This window comes from Callithrix jacchus, chromosome 13 (genome assembly GCF_049354715.1).
Source record: "Callithrix jacchus isolate 240 chromosome 13, calJac240_pri, whole genome shotgun sequence".
In the NCBI taxonomy this organism is placed as follows: domain Eukaryota; kingdom Metazoa; phylum Chordata; class Mammalia; order Primates; family Cebidae; genus Callithrix; species Callithrix jacchus.
In genome coordinates, this window is record NC_133514.1 from 17,563,897 (window position 1) to 17,583,669 (window position 19,773).

General features: G+C 39.8%; 1 long non-coding RNA gene across 1 annotated transcript; it reads right to left on the reverse strand.

The window, feature by feature from the left end:
• Positions 1-3,329: 3,329 nt before the first annotated feature.
• Positions 3,330-19,248, reverse strand: LOC118146655 (uncharacterized). The gene is made up of 4 exons (XR_004732514.3): positions 18,943-19,248; positions 13,398-13,552; positions 12,374-12,545; positions 3,330-3,450 (listed from the first exon to the last, which is right to left on the reverse strand). It is a non-coding gene; the product is annotated as an uncharacterized LOC118146655 (long non-coding RNA).
• Positions 19,249-19,773: the final 525 nt, after the last annotated feature.

Sequence of the window (19,773 nt, forward strand, 5' to 3'; positions counted from 1 at the left end):
ATTATTTTTGTCGTATTACTAAGACGTTGATATGCTTTGGATCTGCAACCCCACTTAAATCTCATGTTGAGTTATAATTCCCATTGCTGGATGTGGGGCCTGATGGGAAGTGGCTGGATTATGGGGGGTGGATTTCTCATGAATGGTTTAGTGCATCCCCCCATCTCCTCTCCTCCTGATCCAGCTGTGTAAGACCTGCATACTTCTCCTTCACCTTTTGCCATGATTATGAATTTTATGAGGCCTTCCCAGAAGCTGCCATGTTTCCTGTACAGTCTGCAGAACCACGAGCCGATTAAACCTCTTTTCTTTATAAATTACCCAGTCCCAGGTATTCCATTACAGCAGCCAGAGAACGGACTAATACAAATGTCACTGACCCTCTTCACTCTTTTCCTCTCATGGATGTGTAAGGTATTTTCCTGATTTACATGATGTGTAAGGATTCCATTGTTCTGATGGTTAATGAAATATGTGTTCCTGTATTCTTGGGTTTTCTAGAACTTTTTAAGATTGTAGGTTTAGGACATAAACACATGCACTTCCAGAGGTTAGCTCAGTTTCTTCTCAGAATTTCTACTGAGATTTTGCCAGCTATTTCCATTTATACCATCTATAATCTGTGTTACTTCCTTACCGTCCAATAAGTTATTTTTAAAATTCCAAGTTTTCCTCATACCTATGCAGATGCACAAGAAGAGTGTGACTATGTTTTTTGTCTTCTTTTGCAAAATTATTTTTCAATTTTTAAAACTTTTCTGTTTTGTCTAAAGCATTATTTTAGAACTTAATTGAATATTTTTCTAAAATAAATAAAAATACATTTAAAACATGTTTTTCTTGCATTTTTAGGATAGACTGCTGGCTTACAGGGAGAAACTAGAGACTGAGTTTTTCAACTCACAGCTGCATTACCTATCTCTAAAATGCTAATAAAGATAATATTGACATATCAGAGAGTTCTCTGACTCATGGAAGGGAAGAAACTGCCCCAATCTGGGCAAAACTATAAATAAGAAATAAAAATAAGCAAATAAGCAAAAGTTATCTTTTCCTTGGTTTTATAGATAATTTACCAGGCGTGTCTCATATAACAGAACATTGTTGAATAGTATTTTGGTGTCAGTTAAGGTGCAGTATGATATTGACATTCAGCACCTAAAGCACTGGCTGAGAAGTGAATATAATAACTGAGACGTTAATGAAGTGTCCGCATTTGACATCCGCCAACTGCCTACTAGATGAAAAGTCTGTTAACAAAATCATGACACTGCCACTTTCCAAAAACACAGTAACTTAATAAATTAAAAACGTGTCTGTAAACAGCAAAACTGAGTCCTCCTCTGCACAACTGCACTTTCGTTTACAATTAAATGAGCCGACAGATATGCCGAGACTTGCTGTTTTGCTTGAATTTGTCTGGTATCAGCAACAGCTAATGATCAAAGAATATGTTTCATGTAAGTGCTTGGCAACGAACACAGTGGTACTGACATATTCCAAGTGCTTAGTAACTTCTAAAAATCTCGTGTTTCATTCTGGACCAACTATGTTGACATTTGCACTGATGGTGGAGCGGGAATGGTAGATAAAATTGCTGTTCATTTAGCATAAATCAAGGATATACCTCAAACTCTACCAGTGGTCATATGCTTCAATACCACATACTAGCACAGAGGAAAAATGCCAATGTATCTTGAGAATGTCCTTGATAAAGCAGGAAAAAGTAGTAATATTATTATATTTTAACCTTTGAGTGCATGTCATTTTAATATTGGGTGTGACTAAAAGGGAAGAATGAATAAACCTTTTCTGCAACACACCTAAGTCCAATGATTGTCTCAGGAAAAAGCACTTATGTGATTAAGCTACAAGCTAAACTACCCTATTTTTTAATGCAGCAACATTTTTACTTGGAAAAATAGTCATAATACTATGGTTACTTAGATTCGTGCATTTGGCAGACATTTTCTTGAAAATGAAGAAAGCAAATCTGTCACTTAAAGAGAAACAATCAGTATTTGTTGCCAATGATAAAATTTGAGCTTTCACAGAAAATAAGAATATTGGAAAACGTGTATCCACTATTATGAGCTTGATAGCTTTCCAATACTTAGTGACTTTTCTGAGGAGGTTAGCAATTAATGAATGTGACTTTTAAAAATAAAACCAATTAACATTTGGAAGATTTGCATGATTCGTTGAGCTAATATCTTCCAAATCACCAATGCAGGAAAATTATAAAATCATGCATGAAAAAAGATATATTAAAAGTGTGAGATAGACCAATATATTTCAATTTCACAGAGCACATAAAGTTCACTGACTTGGTTTCATACTTCACATTGCACTAACCTTTAAGAAATCACCACTTGTTGAACTTTGAAGTATCAAAGAATAGTAATGTGATCTGAAAAGGCTATTAAAATACTCCCTTTTCCAACTACATATCTGTATAAAGTTTCTGCCAAATATACTTTAACCAAAATAGTATATTGCAACAGACTGAATGTAAGAGCAAATATAAGAATGCTATTGTTTTCTGTTAAGACACATAAAAGAGATTTCCAAGAATAAAAAAAAAATGCCTCTCTACCCAATAAATACCTTCCTTGTTCAGAAAAAATATAGTTCTTTTTAATTAAGATATGCCATTTAACATACAACAGTATATCATTGTTACTATTAGGGAAACTAGTATTTGTAATTTTTCTGTTTTTTAATATCTGTCTTAGTAAATACCAATATATATATATATATACACATTTTAAAACCACTTAAGATGTGTGCAGTGGCTCACACCTGTAATCCCAGCACTTTGGGAGGCAAGGTGAGTGGATCACAAGGTCAAGAGTTTGAGACAAGTCTGGCCAATATGATGAAACCCCATCTTTACTAAAAATACAAAAACAAACAAACAAAAAAACATTAGCTGGGAGTGGTGGCACACACCTGTAATCACAGCTACTTTGGAGGCTGAGGCAGGAGAATTGCTTGAAACCCAGAGGCAGAGGTTGCAGTGAGCTGAGATCACGCCAATGTACACCGGCCTGGGCAACAGAGCAAGATTTCATCTCAAAAGAAAAAAAGAGAAAAAGGAAAACCACTTAAGATTATTTAATAATTTTTGTATTGCATTTTAGGTTTTGGGGTACATGTGAAGAACATGCAAGATTGTTGCATAGGTACACACATGGCAGTGTGATTTGCTGCCTTCTTCCCCTTCACCTATATCTGGCATTTCTCCCCATGCTATCTCTTCCCAACTCCACACCCTCCGCTGTCCCTCCCCTATTCCCCACAATAGACCCCAGTGTGTAGTGCTCCCCTCCCTGTGTCCATGTGTTCTCATTGTTCAACACCCACCTATGAGTGAGAACATGCGGTATTTCATTTTCTGTTCTTGTGTCAGTTTGCTGAGAATGATGGTCTCCAGGTTCATCCATGTCCCTACAAAAGACACGAACTCATCATTTTTGATGGCTGCATAATATTCCATAGTGTATATGTGCCACATTTTCCCTGTCTAGTCTATCATCAATGGGCATTTGGGTTGGTTCCAGATCTTTGCTATTGTAAACAGTGCTGCAATGAACATTCGTGTGCATGTGTCCTTATAGTAGAACGATTTATAATCCTTTGGATATGTACCCAGTAATGGGATTGCTGGGTCAAGTGGAATTTCTATTTCTAGGTCCTTGAGGAATTGCCACACTGTCTTCCACAATGGTTGAACTAACTTACACTCCCGAGAATAAAATACCTAGGAATACAACTAACAAGGAATGTAAAGGACCTCTTCAAGGAGAGCTACAAACCACTGCTCAATGAAATAAGAGAGGACACAAACAGATGGAGAAACATTCCATGTTCACGGCTAGGAAGAATCAATATCGTGAAAATGGCCATCCTGCCCAAAGTAATTTATAGATTCAATGCTATCCCCATCAAGCTACCAATGACCTTCTTCACAGAACTGGAAAAAACCACCTTAAACTTCACATTTAATAATTTTTATGGGGTGAAAGGACTCACACCAAAAACTTTGAGAGCTGTTACTTTTAGCTCTCCACAGTAAACAGTATCTTTGAATCTGAATGCATCTTGTCCTGAAGTCTTACCACTGAAAAGAGAAAGGAGAGAGAGAAAACAATCATTGTGCCTTTTGACATGCTCCCCAGATTCTCAAAAGAGTGTTTTCCTCCAGATGGCCTTGATTTGGTATTGCTTTGCTTCTTTCCAGAGAAGTGCCACCCACTGCTGCCCACTCTCCACCTCTAATCCTGTGATCATGGAAAGAGAGAATGGAGAGGAAAGGAGTGAGGGTAGATTTTATTGACTCTGTGCTGAGCATTGGGCAGGGTTCTATTTCCTCCCAACCCATTTTTCACTCCTATAGGGATCCTTTATTGGGGACACTAGTGAGAGGCATCATTGTGACTTACAGGAAGGACTGGCAAGCCTAGGTTCAGATACTGGCTCCACCTCTCACTCTCTGTGTCACTTTGGGGAAGTCAACAGTGTGATGGAGACTCAGTCTCGCTCTCCAGTAGATCACAGAGACGATTAACTTACAGGGTGACTGGGAGGGTTCCACAAAGCGTGGATATTATCCAGCACATAGGAAGCATTCGACACATATCAGTTCTCTCTCTCTTACTCCCACTACCCTTTGTCCTTGAATCCCACGCCCATGTTCCAGGGCACTGAAGAAGTCAGAGAGCTGAGGAAACAGTGGGTGTACAGTTGAGCTATAGAACACTTGCCCCACCCCTCTTCCAGAATGGAGATGAGGATTCTTGTCACTATCCCTCCCTCTTCTCCAGCCACTGCACAAGGAGACTTGGGATAAGTTACTTGCCCATACTTCACTCCTGACAATCTCTGAGAAATGTTGCCTTTGTGGAGGAAGAAGATGCTAAAAGTGACGCCCCAGGAGATTTTCAGCCTGAACCTTCATGCTGTGGGCAAAAGTCTCTCTGGCTCTGCTCCTGGCAAAGTATAATGTTATGATAAGACCCCTTCAGCCTGGGGCCATGTGAAACTGGTTCCTGATGAATAAGATGAGTATTTTTAAGACAGACATATGGCGATTCTGGCAGACCTCCAAATGCATTGCTGAAGGATTTGGACTCTACATAGGACACCAAGAGGGACTTGGGTGAATACCATGCTGTCTTTGTCTCTAAAAGTTATCTGAGTGTCCAACACCCCGGTCGGGACAAGACCCAGTTGCTTGGGAGGGCAGAGTGAGTTGGAACCAGAGCCGTGCTGGAGACAAGATTCCAGAGCCAAGCCGTGAAGCTGTAGCAATAAATGGTTTTCCAGGGATTCTACTCCAAAGCCTTGCATTTATGATTTCTTCTCCAAGAGCCCCTCAGGGAAAGGGCCATGACTCCATGTGACATTTTCCAACCTAACAAAGCAAGCCCTTCCTAGAGCTGCCATCCCGACCCTGCCCATCTCCCCAGGGCATTAACAAACCACCCCTGAGCAGGCTGCTCTTATCACAGCTGTGGTACCTCTACTGAAATGATGGTCAGAGCCAGAAGGATCTTCTTGGTTTATTACCCAATTGATAAATTCCATACTTGAAGAAAACAAGTAAAATTTGAGATATCTCATACAGCTGGGGTAAAGAGGCATTAGCAGAAGACTGCTTTTAGAAGCAATGGGATTATAAATTTAAAAACTTAGTCCATCCACTTTTCTATAGCTCTAAATGGGTTTTCCAGCAGGATATGCCTAGCCAAACACTATCAGAGGCTGAACCATCATTCAACTTCAAGGTATTCCTAGTAGTAATTTCAGCCAACTGTTAAATTTATAACTAAACATAAACTTGCAGCACCTTTGGAAGCCAGGCCTTGTTAAAAGGAAAACATTGTGTGTATCGTTCTCTTGGAAGACAATTAGGCTAGAAGGTGCAGTATATAAGAATCGCCTAATTGAGAGGATGGTGGAAACAAACCTTTCTCTCCATCCCTCCTGATAAGAGAGCTTTGAATTTGCAAGGCTGCATCAAAGTTAAGAGTCAACCCAGGCTTCTGAATGAGGAACTGCTGAAGGCACAAGGAGCCTGAAGCTCTAATTTGGACCATATTGAAAACACTCTGAGCATCGTGGGGCAGCAGAGAGGGGAGATCACATGTGGCTTCCAACCTGGTGCCATCACCTACTTAGAGCTCTTCAAGGGGAGGGTAGATGGATAGATGGCTAGCTGAGAACGGCGGCATCTCTGGAAGGTGGGATTGTGGGATTGTGGCAGGGAGGGAGGGGATAGGTGACTAGCATGTGGCACATTATACATTGAAGTGTTGATGAGATTGTAGAGTGTGCCACCTTTTCCAAAAGAAAAACAGAAAAATGAGAATACACATATGCATATTTGTCTACTTTTTGTTTAAGAATAGAGGTAATGAAAATGATTATCCATAGAAGCTGATGGGAATAAAGTGAGAGTATAAGAAGCAATGAGATTTTTTGAGTTTATCTTTTTATATAATTTTTACTTTTCAATCATGTTAAGAGTTCACATATTTTTTAAATTGCAAAGAATATAAAAGCCAAGCCCTGGAACTGAATACAAACAGAAGCAAATGACTCAAACTATACATAAAGTTTAAAACATATGCAAACAGGGAAAATAATCATTTCAAGTAACTTGAATACAATGGGATATGCAGTAGTCTCCTTTATCCATGGGGACTATGTTCCAAGGTCCCCAGTGGACACCCAAAACCGTGGATGTCCTGAACCCTATATATATTCTGTTTCTTTCTATACATATATACACACCTATGATAAAGTTTGAGGTGTGACAGCACAACTAGCATGAATTTCTTTTTCCTTTTTTACAATTCCACAGATTCACTCTTACCATAGATCCTGGGGGAAAAAACCAGCATCTGCTTTCTTTTCTTTCCTTAAGTCAAGAACTTGCACATTTTCACTTAAAGGAAGTATCCTATGGCTTCTTTTTGGCACATCCAAATTGCCAACATCACTCCTCTTGGGGACTGGGAGCATTATTAAGTAAAATAAGGGTGACTGAACACAAGCAGGGTGATGCCACAACAGTGATTCTGATGACCAAGATGGCCCTAAAGGGACTAACAGGCAGGGAACATCCACAGCATGGAGGAGCTGGACAAAGGGATGATTCACATCCCAGCAGGACAGAGCGGGAAGATACAGGACAGCACAAGATTTCATCATGCTCTGCAGTAGGGTGTGCAATGTAAAATGTATGAATTGTTTCTAAAATTTTCCATTCAATATTTTTGGACAGAGGTTGACCGCAGATAACTAAAACACTGAAAAGTGAAACTTCAGATAACACGGGATTAATGTAGTCTGAGAAGATGAATTGCAACCAAATTGTGAATTTTACAGTTAGGTTTGCTGTTCCTAGTGGTGTTCATGCTGTGATTTTGAAACTACTTTGTTTGTGGTACAATAAAGTGTGAATGTGTAAGTAAATTAATATTGTAGGGAGCCAGGGTTTCCCTTTGCAAGAGGGAGATACAGATATGGAGTGAGAGAAGCTGGGGGGGGGGGGAATTCTGTGGTTTTCTACATGAATAGGATGTATAAGTATCAATTGCATGTGTGTATTTTTAAATACCACTCCCTACCAACAGGAACCACTATTCCATCAGAAATGCTGACTCCAGCCTGGGCAGTGAAAAGCCTGACACATCGTAAGCCAGAATCAAGCAAGAATCCAGGACTGATGGACACAGGTCAAAAGACAGGAGTGTCTTGAAGAGGCTCTCATTGCCTAAGTCTGGGATGATCGCAGATCATAAGGAATAACAGTAATAATAAAATACAACGCTGAAGAAATGCAGATATTATGATAATACTGATACTTGAAAAACAGAGAAAGAGAGATGATGAAGATAAAGGAGAAAAAGAAAGAGAAGGAATAAAAGCAAGAGAGGAAAAAAGAAGGAAGAAGAGGCAGAGGATAAGAACAAGAGGAAGAAGAGAAAAGGGGAGGAGGAGAAATAAGAACAAAATGAAAATATCTTTTTACAAAAAAAATATCAACTAGTAAAGGTAAAAGGATTCGTAATATTAGAAAACCCTCCAGTATAATAGTTAAGGCAAAAATTATCAATGTATGTTTAAAAAAATAGAATCTTAAAGTATTACCTCACTGATTATTAAATTCCAGGGAGGGTTGGGGAGGGGGAAAGGGAGGGGGAGAGGATGTGCTTCTCAACAGAGAGATCTGGGGGCCACCACCTTAACCAAATAGTCAAGCTCGCCATCACGAATAGTGGGACCGCTGATACTGTAGGCCCTTTTGTGTGATACATGAGTACACACATTCCTTGTGTGTGTTCTTGCCACAATTTTTTAACCCGAATTTAATTATGAGGAAACTTTCAGATGAGTCTCACTCTTCAAAAGCTTCACTGTCATGAAGAACAGAGAAAGACCTGTGGATTGGTCTAGATGGGAGCAAACTAAAGAGACATATAGGCAATGCAGTATCTACAGAGCACAGAGAACACTGTTGGGACAATTGGGAAGATTTGACTTTATAGACTGTTGGGTGAGGATATGAAATTATTAATTTCCTCAGATTTGTTAAGGGCGTGGTAGTGTATAAGAAATTCTCTCTTCCCCGGGAGTTGCGGAAACTTTTAGGAGGGAATTGCCATGATGTTTGCAGCCTATTTATGAACGGTTTGGCACCAAGGCAGTGTGTTTATACGTGCACAGTGGGATGGAAGTTGTGAGGCCAGATGATGTCATTGGAAAATCCAGGTGAGGGGTGCGAGGTGTACGTCATACTGTTAATTACACATGGTATGCTGGTTTTTTAAATTTTTTTCTGTGCATTTCTAACTTTTTCTTTTTTTCTTTTTTCTTCTTTTTTTTGGAGATAGCATCTCACTCTGTTGCCCAGGCTGGAATGCACTAGCGCAATCTCAGCTCACTGCAACCTCCACCTCCTGGGTTCAAGCAATTCTGCCTCAGCCTCCCAACTAGCTGGGAGTACAGACACATGCCAGCATGTCCAGCTAATTTAGTAGAGACAGGGTTTCACTATCTTGCACACGTTGGTTTCGAACTCCTGAGCTCAGGCAATCAGCCCAGCCTCCCAAAGTGCTAGGATTACAGGTGTGAGCCACTACTTCTAAATCAAAAATAATTTGCTTTTTCAAGAAGAGGTTTGTCAAGCGACTGCACAAGCATTCCATGATTGTCCTATATCTCATGTTCAAAGGGAAGAATTCCTCTGCCACAATCTCAGTATGCTTTGGGGACAGAATCATCAAAGTTGTCATAATCTAAGATTCCCCCAGCTTAATACTCCCAGGAGGTTTGGCTGAGCATGGATTCTTTGAGCTTCCTGCAGTAGACTGTCACCTCTAACCGCATTCTGTACTGGAATATGCAGCCTCGTGTAGCCTCCTACTCGCTCTTCCGCATACACAGGGTGTTTTGCAATAAAACTCCATTGGTTAGAATACCCTGGAGTACTAAGCTTTTCAGGTAATTAATCCAAACCCCCCTAAAAATTTCTCCTCACTCCCAATCTTTTATGCTGATGCAATTTTTTTCTGGGTTTACTTTCCTGCCTTGGCAAAGTCAGGCTAAGTCTGTCCAGCACAAGTGAGACACCACAAGCACCTGGGATCATTTACATCATAAACCAGATTGCTCCAGGGCCTTCAGCGGGTGGGGGAATTTGAAATCCATACTGACCTCTGCAGATGCCCTAGAAATTTTTTCACAAATCCTTCACATAAATTTCTTTTTCTTGCCATTTCTGTATTTTGTTAAATAAGATTATAGGGGTTCAAATGAGCCCAAGATTCAGCTAATCAAAGTTCCACTTCATTTTTTTAAAATTTTTTTTCTTTTTTTGAGATGGAGTCTTATTCTGTCACCCAGGCTGGAGTGCAGTGGCATGATCTTGGCTCACCATAATCTCCACCTCCTGGATTCAAGTGATTCTCCTGCCTCCGCCTCACAGGGATCACAGGCGTGCGACACCACACCTGGCTAATTTTTGTATTTTTAGTAGACACAGCATTTCACCATGTCAGCCAGGCTGGTCTCAAACTCTTGATCGCAAGTGAACCGCCCACCTCAGCCTCCCAAAGTGCTGAAATAACAGGCACGAGCCACTGCGCCCAGCCTCCAGTTCATTTCTTCAATAACAGACTCATGAAGAAGGCTCTAGAATATATTTGGTCGATTCTATACAATTTTACAACCATGAGAATCAGCTGAATTTACTAATTAACTTAGAATTGGAATGGTGTTATGAATTTCTCACATTTTAAATATGTATGACGATGAATTAACTAGGTGATGAGATTGAGAAATATTTTTATCTTGGATACCTCCCGTTATTTTAATATGATTTTGTCAATGCCATAATATTTTTTTAAAAGTATTCAGGGACTATTGTTTCTCAGCTGGTTGTATTTCCTCCTCTAGCTTTATATTATACTTTGCAGCAAGATGTCCATCCCCAAATCCCGCAGTCGCCGCAAAAGGCAAACAGTACAAGTACGGCCATCTCCAGGTAGAGAATACATTCCATTGTATGACCATAACCCGGGCTTTCTCCACCATTGAAGTTACCCTATGCATTGTAGGGTGGTTAGCAGCATCACTGGTCTCTAATCACTAAATGCTAGTAGAACTCTCTACCCCAATCAAAATAGAGATAATCAAAACTGTTTCCAAATATACCAAATATTCCTGGCGGCGGAGGGGCAATGGCAAAGCTGCTCCCGGTTAAGAAGGTCTGCTGTCACCCAAATGAGAAACCAAATTAAAAACAATGAAGATAGAACCCCACACCATCCCCATTTCTGACATTACAGCCCTAATTATTATAGAGAGAGGAAGTATGGTTTCACTCAATAACGCTGAGGTAGGCACTGGAAGCGCAAACTCTAATCCTGATGCTGGCCCTTTCTTGTGATGTTGGACTTCACAACTTCCCCAAGACTTCTAGTTTGCCACCCTTAAAACAGGAATCAAGCTATAACTACCTTTTCCTAGGATTAGGAATTACACAAATAAGATACCATCAAGTGTGTGTTAGCCAGCCAGGTTGCTATAACAAAATGCCACAAAGTGGGTGGCTTAAACAACAGACATTTATTTGCGGGCTAGGAAGTCCAAGATCAACATGCTGACCAATTTGGTTCCAGATAAGGGCTATCTTCCTGGCTTGCAAAAGGTTGCCTTCTCACTGTGTTCTTATTCAGAGGAGACAGAGTAAAAGGAAGCAAACTCTCTGGTGTCTTTTCTTATAAGGCCACTAATCCCAACATGAGGGCCCCACCCTCATGACCTCATCTAAACTTAATCACCTCCCAAGCCCCCACCACCAAACAGGGTATCAGCATACCAATTTTGGGGGGACATATTCAGTCCATAACAATGTGCAAGTATTATGTTACCGCCATAAACACTAAAAACGCTAGGATTATGAAGGGAGCTGACATTTTATGGAATGCTGGTCATGCGCCAAGCAATTTAAGATTTTGTTTCTCATTATTCTCTGAAGAAACATCATTTCCCCTGATTTTACAGAATAGGTAGCTGAAGCCCATAGAAAGTAATATTCCCAAGCTGACAGAGCTGCTAAGTGAGAGCAGCTGGCTTGTAACCTTAGCTCCCTTAACTCTCTCATGCAGCACGCCGCACTTCCTCCTGGGCAGCACCGTTATCACAGACCCACAACCTTTCCATGGCTCTCTACTATAAACTGATGTAAATTCTGCTTTATTCCCTATTTTATATTTGTGCAAATGTGTATACGTTTTTCCAAATATATGTCAGATGCAATATTTTTATTTAGAAAAAAATGATTTGTCAATATTCTATCTTAACAAATTATGATATGCTTCTCCCTCCTCTCCTCCCTTCCTGTACTCACTCATCACCCCTGATTCCTTTCTAGCATTATTTACAGGACAACATATTAGGGCCAGTTGCAATATACCCATGGCAAGGAGTAATAGATATATTTTAAAGCTATGTATGTGTGTGTATACAAACACATAAATTCTTAGGCACAATTATGAGATTCTTTGTTACACAAAGATTCTGTGACTTTAAACAACTTGAAAACTTTTAGCCTAGAAAACTCCAGGACCTAGACCTTCCAGAAGCCAAATTTTACCATACTCAGATGCCTGAAACAAACTTTGGGAGTTCATTATTTTAGTATGTTGATACACAGAGATCAAAATGCAAATACACACACACACAGCTGTCCCAAGAACCAATATTCTGCACAGAGAGCCAAAAATCAGCTAGGAATTAAGTAACAAAAGAGGCCCACCACATAAAGTGCTTGTCAAACACAAGGGAAAGCAATACTTACTTTTGTTTGCTTGTTCTTTTTCAGACAAATGCAAGAAAGAAGTGCAGGCATTCCCAAGAGCACAGAGGGTAATGGATTTCCATGATTGCACAGAAAAGCCTTCAGCCTCCAAACCTGGCTCTCAGATCTCACATTTCCACAGCAGCTGTGAGTGTCTGGACTCGACCAGAGCCTGGTAAGAGGGATACCAATTAAATCTCCATCAGGCAGCATGAGCACTGGAGGTCCTCTGCCAGCTGTGTGACCTTAACTTTCACATCACTTCTCTCGGTCTCCTTCTGTAAAATGCCAGTTACCCCTCTATCTAGTTCACCTGTGAGCCATAGAGTGGCTTCCCAATGCATTTCCATGAGATAAGGATTGGTTCTGATGATAAGGCAGAGGTTCTCCCTGACAATTTCACTTCTAAAACTAGACCTACTGAATGGTCTTCAGTGCAGAGAGACTGAGTAGATGTAGGAAGGCTCTTATCTCCCAAATATATCTCTACTAAGTGTCTAAAAGTCTCCTATTAGTTGCTTTTCTTGAGACCTTATACTAAGTGCTACACTCTGGAAGAGATTCCAGAAGGAAATCATTAACTCCTTAGAATGCAAGAGTACATGTGATTCCCGGAGAGGCCCTGAACATCAAAATACTCAAAATGAAAGACAGTGAGAAATGCAGAGAGGACACAGGCTGAGGCTCGGTTGGCCTTGAAGTAGCGCTGCAAACAAGACAGAGAAGTTCGTGGGGTCTTCACCAGCACAGTGTGGTACCCCACTGAAGCGCTCAGGTCCCTTGCTGAGAATGTGAGACACTGCCATGCAGGGTGGGAAAAAAGAACTCTGAGCCTGAGAACTACACATCCAGCATCCTAGATCCACTGCACTGCTAATCTAGCTGTTTGACATTAGGTAAGTCACTTCACATCTGGGATGAAGTACTTTCATCTTTAGAATGACTGTGGATTAAATACAATCGAAGGTCCCTTTAAGTTTGAATATTCTGTAATACTTTTGTCCTGCTCTTCTCACTGCCTTACCTTTTGCACAACAGAATTGGCTCCTCCTTCCTGTCTCGTGTCATGGTGGCATGAAAGTGGCTTGTTTCATCTGCTTACATCAGTGTTGATCTCCCTCTACTAACCCGTGAACTCTTGGAGAGCAAAGACCTCACTTTGTTTCCCCAGCACACTGCCTGGCAAAGATTAAGTTTGCAATCAGTAATGGTTGAAAAGACATTTTAAAGTATAAAGCTCTGCACAAGCATAAGATATTCTTTTCATCTGTTTCACCCTAACCAGCTCTGGGTTGCCCTTGCCAAGCCTTTAGGCCATAGTGTGGGAAACTCCAGAACTGAAAATCCAGCCCTTGCAAAACCTGTTTGGTGTTTTCTCTTTAAAAAGAATATATTGCCTTTATTTTTTAAGCCAAGGATGAAATAAAAGTCCTTTCTCAAGTGCCCAACTAGAATTGAGTATGAATAAGACTAAATTAGTTTAAGGTATGCTAAAATCAAACCACCAAACCAAAGCTACGTGCATGGTGGGGGAAGTGGGCGTATCCTGTAATCAGCTCCCCTATCCCCACTTGGCCCCCAATCACACCCATCACTGTGCTCTCTGGCCCAGCATTCTCATGAGGCTTTTGTGGCTAAGTATATAACACAAACAACTGTTAGAGAAAGCTGCTCTTCAGGTGAATTGCATTTGAGTTTATTCAAAGCTGGGAGCCTCAGGCCCTCGTCCAGGGTAGGCCAAGCTGAAAGCTATCAACCTTCTTTGGTTCACCCATCATCAACCAGCCTCTGCCATGCAGCTGATTTCAAACAATCCAGAGAATTTGTACAAGGTCATTTCCCAGGCAAAATGAAAACAGCCAGGTGACTGACCAGTGGTGAACAGAAGCCATAATTAACAACAGCAGAGTCTTCAAGCATGAAGGTTTGGATTGAGTTCAGATAATCACCCCAAGGTTGAAAGACATTCTCGAAACCTTGTGGATTCCAAATTTAGACCGCCATGTGGCTGAGAACAATTTGAATGATGCTTTCTTGGATGGAAGCCATAGTTTCTATTCCAGGTTGGGCCCAAAGAAAGGCAAAAGATAAAGAAAAAAAGATAAACTCTAGCAGGTAGGATTGAACGGATGGGCTGAACAAGAGTTTGAATTGATAGATGGAAAGACAGACAGATGGATAGAGATATATATAATACAGAGATGAATATGTCTTAATTTGTGTGGTAACCAACCATTCTGGAGCATTTGTATTTTATGACAATGAATAAATTTATGATAATGCATAAAACTAGCTTTGCAGCAAAAAGAAGAATTTAGATTAAGAACTGTAGTGATTAAGAAAAAATAGAGTTATGGGTATAAGTATAGACAGATACAGGTGTATGTATGTATACACATATACATATACAGATAAAGACAGAGATATAGAGGCAGAAAAAAATGTATAGATGTATATAAAGAGGAAAATAGAGAACATCCATGGCCAACAGGCATCACTCAGCCCTGGAGGTTGAGTCACTATCCTATCAAGGGCAAAGCAATGGCCTCTGGAAGTCAGCCATAGTTCAAGGTTCAGTTGTTGATCATGCCCCTCCCAATCCTGACCCTGATGCAGGTATCCTAGAGTAGCATGTCCCTAAAAAGAGTAGAAGCTGTTCAATATCTGCAGAATGTCTGGCAACACAACACTGAGGGAAATACTTATAGCTGCATTTTTTTCAGTTGAAAGGGAGACAGTAAAATTATTCTGTTACATGTTTAATGCACAAAATACCTTAATGTAGGTTATCTTTCTTGACACAGACACTCTATGAAGCAAGCAGAAATCCCTATTGTTTGATTACTGGGTTTTTATTATTTACCATTTAAAGGATAAAGAAATAAAAGCAAACAAACGAGAAAACCAACTGAGCCTAAGGAAAGTGTGTGCCTTAAATTGGGTCACATTTCTAGGTGGGAATACTCAGGACCCAGATCTCCTGTCTGGTCCATTTCCTTATCCATCACTCTATGCATCTGTCATTCAGTGCTCAAAGGTGTCCACAGAAGACTATATTTACAAATGTCTGACCTAAAAATCACACCTACGAGGGTTCTCAGCATGCCTACATTTATTTTGTTTGTTTGCTTGTTTTTTATTTTTTTAATATGCCATATAATCTTGATCCAATCACTTATTTGGCAGTGAAATTTAGACTTCTTTTCCAGTTACTTCCTCAGGACTAATACAATGACTCAACATTGCAGCTTTCCTCATCAATATGAGGAAAGATACATATTCTGCCTTCAGCATCAGATTCAAGATCAATTCATGACTAATGAGTGTCAACTATATGCCAAGTATTAATATGTATCTTATGTTATTAAATCACTTCAATGACCTGGAAGTGTAGACATAGTTTCTCCATTTTACAGAGGAAGAAACTAAGATACAAAGTGGTGAATAACTTGCTAAAGGCAACACACCTACCATTTTCTTTATATGGTTAAATACTAGTGTCAAATCAGTGGAAACAGAAACACAGTCTATAGAAGTTCAGGGGAAGGTGAAGTCATTTCCACCTGGAGTAGTTCAGGAAGTGTGTGCTCAGTACTGAAGTATTGCAGAGGCATATCCTAAAAACTCAAAACGTGTGATGAGAACTGTCTCTCCTCCCGCCCCTTTGTAGGAGGGTGTGGCATGCCCCCGGGCTGTCTTTTGCACTTCTTTATGCAAATGATGACGGACAAAGTGGCCAAAAATATAGAGTTGGAGAAGTCCGGGACTCCAGATTGCTTTAAAGTGCAGGTCTGGGACGAAGGGAGTTGAGCACAGGACAGCAATTTATCAGTGTAGGCTGAGTTTTAGGGAAAAAAAAAATTGGGGAAATTTTGAGAGAGCAAAACATGAAATTAAAGACAGCTTCCCCCTGTGACACAGTTGAAGGGCGAGCAGCAAAGATATGCCCAGTGCCCTGGGAGGCAGTGTAGCCTGTTGGTGCTGACCCCCATTACCAAAGTTCAAGTCCTGGCTCCTCCACTTACACTGTAGGAAACCATCTCTCATCTTCAGGTTCATGATCTCAAAATAAGAAACACCAATCAAAAGAGTTGTGGTGACAATTAAGTGAGACAATCTGCATAAAGTGCTCCAACTGGTATAGAAATACCACTGCAACCCAGCTTTGGGACCAATGATTTAAACTATTTTCAACGCTTTATTGAGTTTTGGACTTGTGTTTCTCAGAATGTATCACTAATGTAATGAGGATCAGAGGGGAGTTGCTATTTTGAACAGAATGGTGTGAGAAGGACAAAATTGAACTAAGAGGCAAGGGAAGTGAAGAAGAGAGTTATGTCAACAGCCTTAGGGGACAGTGTAGGAAATAGAGGGAGCATCAAGTTAAAAGGTTCTTGCACATGTTCAAAGAACAAGAAGAAGCCAGTGTTGGTAGAGAAGCCAGAAAGGGGAGAGCAGTAGGAAATGAGGTTGGAGCAATGGCCAAGTCCCAGATCAGGTAACATCCTGTAAGACTTGGTCAGAACTGCAGGTGTCATGTTAAGTATAATATGAAGACGGATACTAGAGAGTTTTGAGGAAGACGGTGGCAGCTATTTTGCATTTTAAATTTCCAGTCTGGCACCTGTGCGCATAAGAGACAAGAGGAGGAGCAGCGTGAAAGCATCGGAAACAGGTGGAAAATGCTTCAGTGTTAGGCCAGAGAGGGCTGGGGTTTGGACCAGGGAGCAGCTGAGTAAGTGAAGAAGTATGTTTGGATTTGAAATCATTTTTAAGGAACAGCAAAGAAAATTTATAGATGAATTGGATATGGAGTATGTGTGAAAATAGAAAAGATTTGGGCTTGAAAAATTATTACTTTTATAATCTGTATAATCATCCCCTATACTGAACATGCCAGTTGCTTCTAGAAGGCTTAGTATTATAAGACAATATAATTGATGGGATACACCAGTCAGAATGGCTATTACTAAAAAGTCAAAAAATAACAGGTGCTGGTGAGGTTGCAGAGAAACGGAATGCTTATATGCTGTTGGTGGGAGTGTAAATTAGTTCAACCATTGTGGAAAGTAGTGTGGCAGTTCATCAAAGACATAAAAACAGAAATATCATTTGAGCCAGCAATCCCATTACTGGGTATATACCCAAAGGAATATAAATTGTGCTATTATAAGGACCTATGCACGTATGCAAAGACACAGAATCAACTAAAATGCCTGTCAACTTAAACACCACCTCATCCTCTCATAGTGCTGGGTTACAGGCCTGAGCCACCACGCTGGGCCATAATTTTCTCATGCATATAAATCACCAACTTGACTAAAGAAGTACAAACCCAAAACAGAAGAGTAGCCATGAAAAAACTGAAAAAAAAGAAGAGTTTAGAGAATTACTTCAAAAGTTATTTCCTGATCCTCTCCCTCCTCCCACCGTCCACCCTAGGACCTACTGGAGGGTGGAGGGTGGGAGCAGGGAGAAGATCAGGAGCAATGACTAATGGGAACTAGGCCTAATACCTGGGTGAGAAAATAATTTGCACAACAAACCCCCATGACATGAGTTTACGTATGTAACAAACTCTGCATATGTACCACTGAAATTAAACATTTTTTTTAAGTATAAAATTTTGTTTATGCTATAAATACAATAAATTCTACCTATTTTGACAATTTTTCTTGTTAATCTCTGAGTTATTGACATGCAAGAAATATTAGCCATATATATATATATATACATATATATATATATATACACACACATATTATATATATATATTTGTGCTTATTTTCTCTCTCCATTTACCATTTTCTTTCAAAAGTTTTTGATACCTGGTACCATAATATTTTTTTAAAGTTTTTGTGTAACCCCAAATCTGTTGATTTTTCTTTTATGATTGGTAGGTTTCTTTAAAAGTTTAAAAGAAGATAAAAGTAAAACCACATATACCAGGACCTTTTTTTTTAAAGTAATTCTCTAAACTCTTTTTTTCAATTTTTTTCATGGCTACTCTTCTGTTTCCGTTTTGTACTTCTTCAGTAAAATTGGTGATTTATATGCATTAAAAAAATTATGGCCAGGAGCGGTGGCTCATACCTGTAATCTCAGCACTTTGAGAGGATGAGGTGGGCAGATCACTTGAGGTCGGAGTTCAAGACCACCTGGTTAATACGGTGAAACACCATCTCTACTAAAAAATACAAAAATTAGCCGGGTGTGGTGACACAGGCCTGTAATTCCAGCTACCTGGGAGGATAAGGCAGGAGAATCACTTGAACCCAGAGGCAGAAGTTGCAGTGAGCCCAGATCATAGCACTGCACTCCAACCTGGACAACACACTGAGACTCTGTCTCAAAAAACAAAAAAAAAGAAAATTATTTATTTACATAGTGTTATTAGTATCACTGGCATACAGTTGCCTGTAATACTGTTTTGCTCCTTAAATCACCTCTTTCTGTAAGGTACATTCTCTTTCTTGCTTCCAATATTAAATCTTTGTATTTTCACTATATTGGTGATTAATATTTGCCAGAGTTTAGTTTATCTTATTATATTAAAAATAAATACTTACTGACTTTGGGAGACCAAGGCAGGTGGATCATTTGAGGTCAGGAGTTTGAGACCAGCTCGGCCAACATAATGAGACCCCAACTCTACTAAAAATACAAACATTTAGCCAAGTGTGGTGGCAGCCGCCTGTAGTCCCAGCTACTCAGGAGGCTGAGGTCGGAGAATCGCTTGAACCCCAGAGGTGAAGGGCACAGTGAGCTGAGATTGTACCTCTGTACTCCAGCCTGGGTGAGAAAGTAAGATTCTGTCTCAAAAAAATAATAAAATAAAACAAATACTTATTGAATTTATTAATGCATTATATTACCTGTAGGCATTCTAATTTTATATCCACCTTCAAAAATTTCTTCTTGCTTTCTTCAGTTTTTTTTTTTTCTTCTGGCTGCTTGCATTTCTCATCAGTTTAATTCTCTTTCATTTTTATTGTTTATTTCTGAAAACATTCAGAGCAGTGACATTTCTCAAGAACAACACTGGCATAAGTTTGATGTGTGTATTCTCATTGTTGGTTATTTTCTAATCAGTCTGTTACTGCAGTTTTGATTTCTCTGTTAACCTAAGAACTATTTAAGGTCACTTTTAAATTTAAAACTTTTACTGTTAATTTTTCTGCATGTCATATTATGATTTAAGAAACCCCTCCCTGGTTAAGTTCAGTGGAAAGAATGTTCAAAGAAACCAAATATGTGAACAGCTGTGGGTAAGTCATAATGAATAAAAAATATTGATCTACCTCTTACAATTTTGCATCCCTGCAGCAACTGCTGACAGCAACACGGCTGCTGTCTCACAGCAAACATGGGGAAGACTGAGGAGGTGCTGTTTGAAAGGA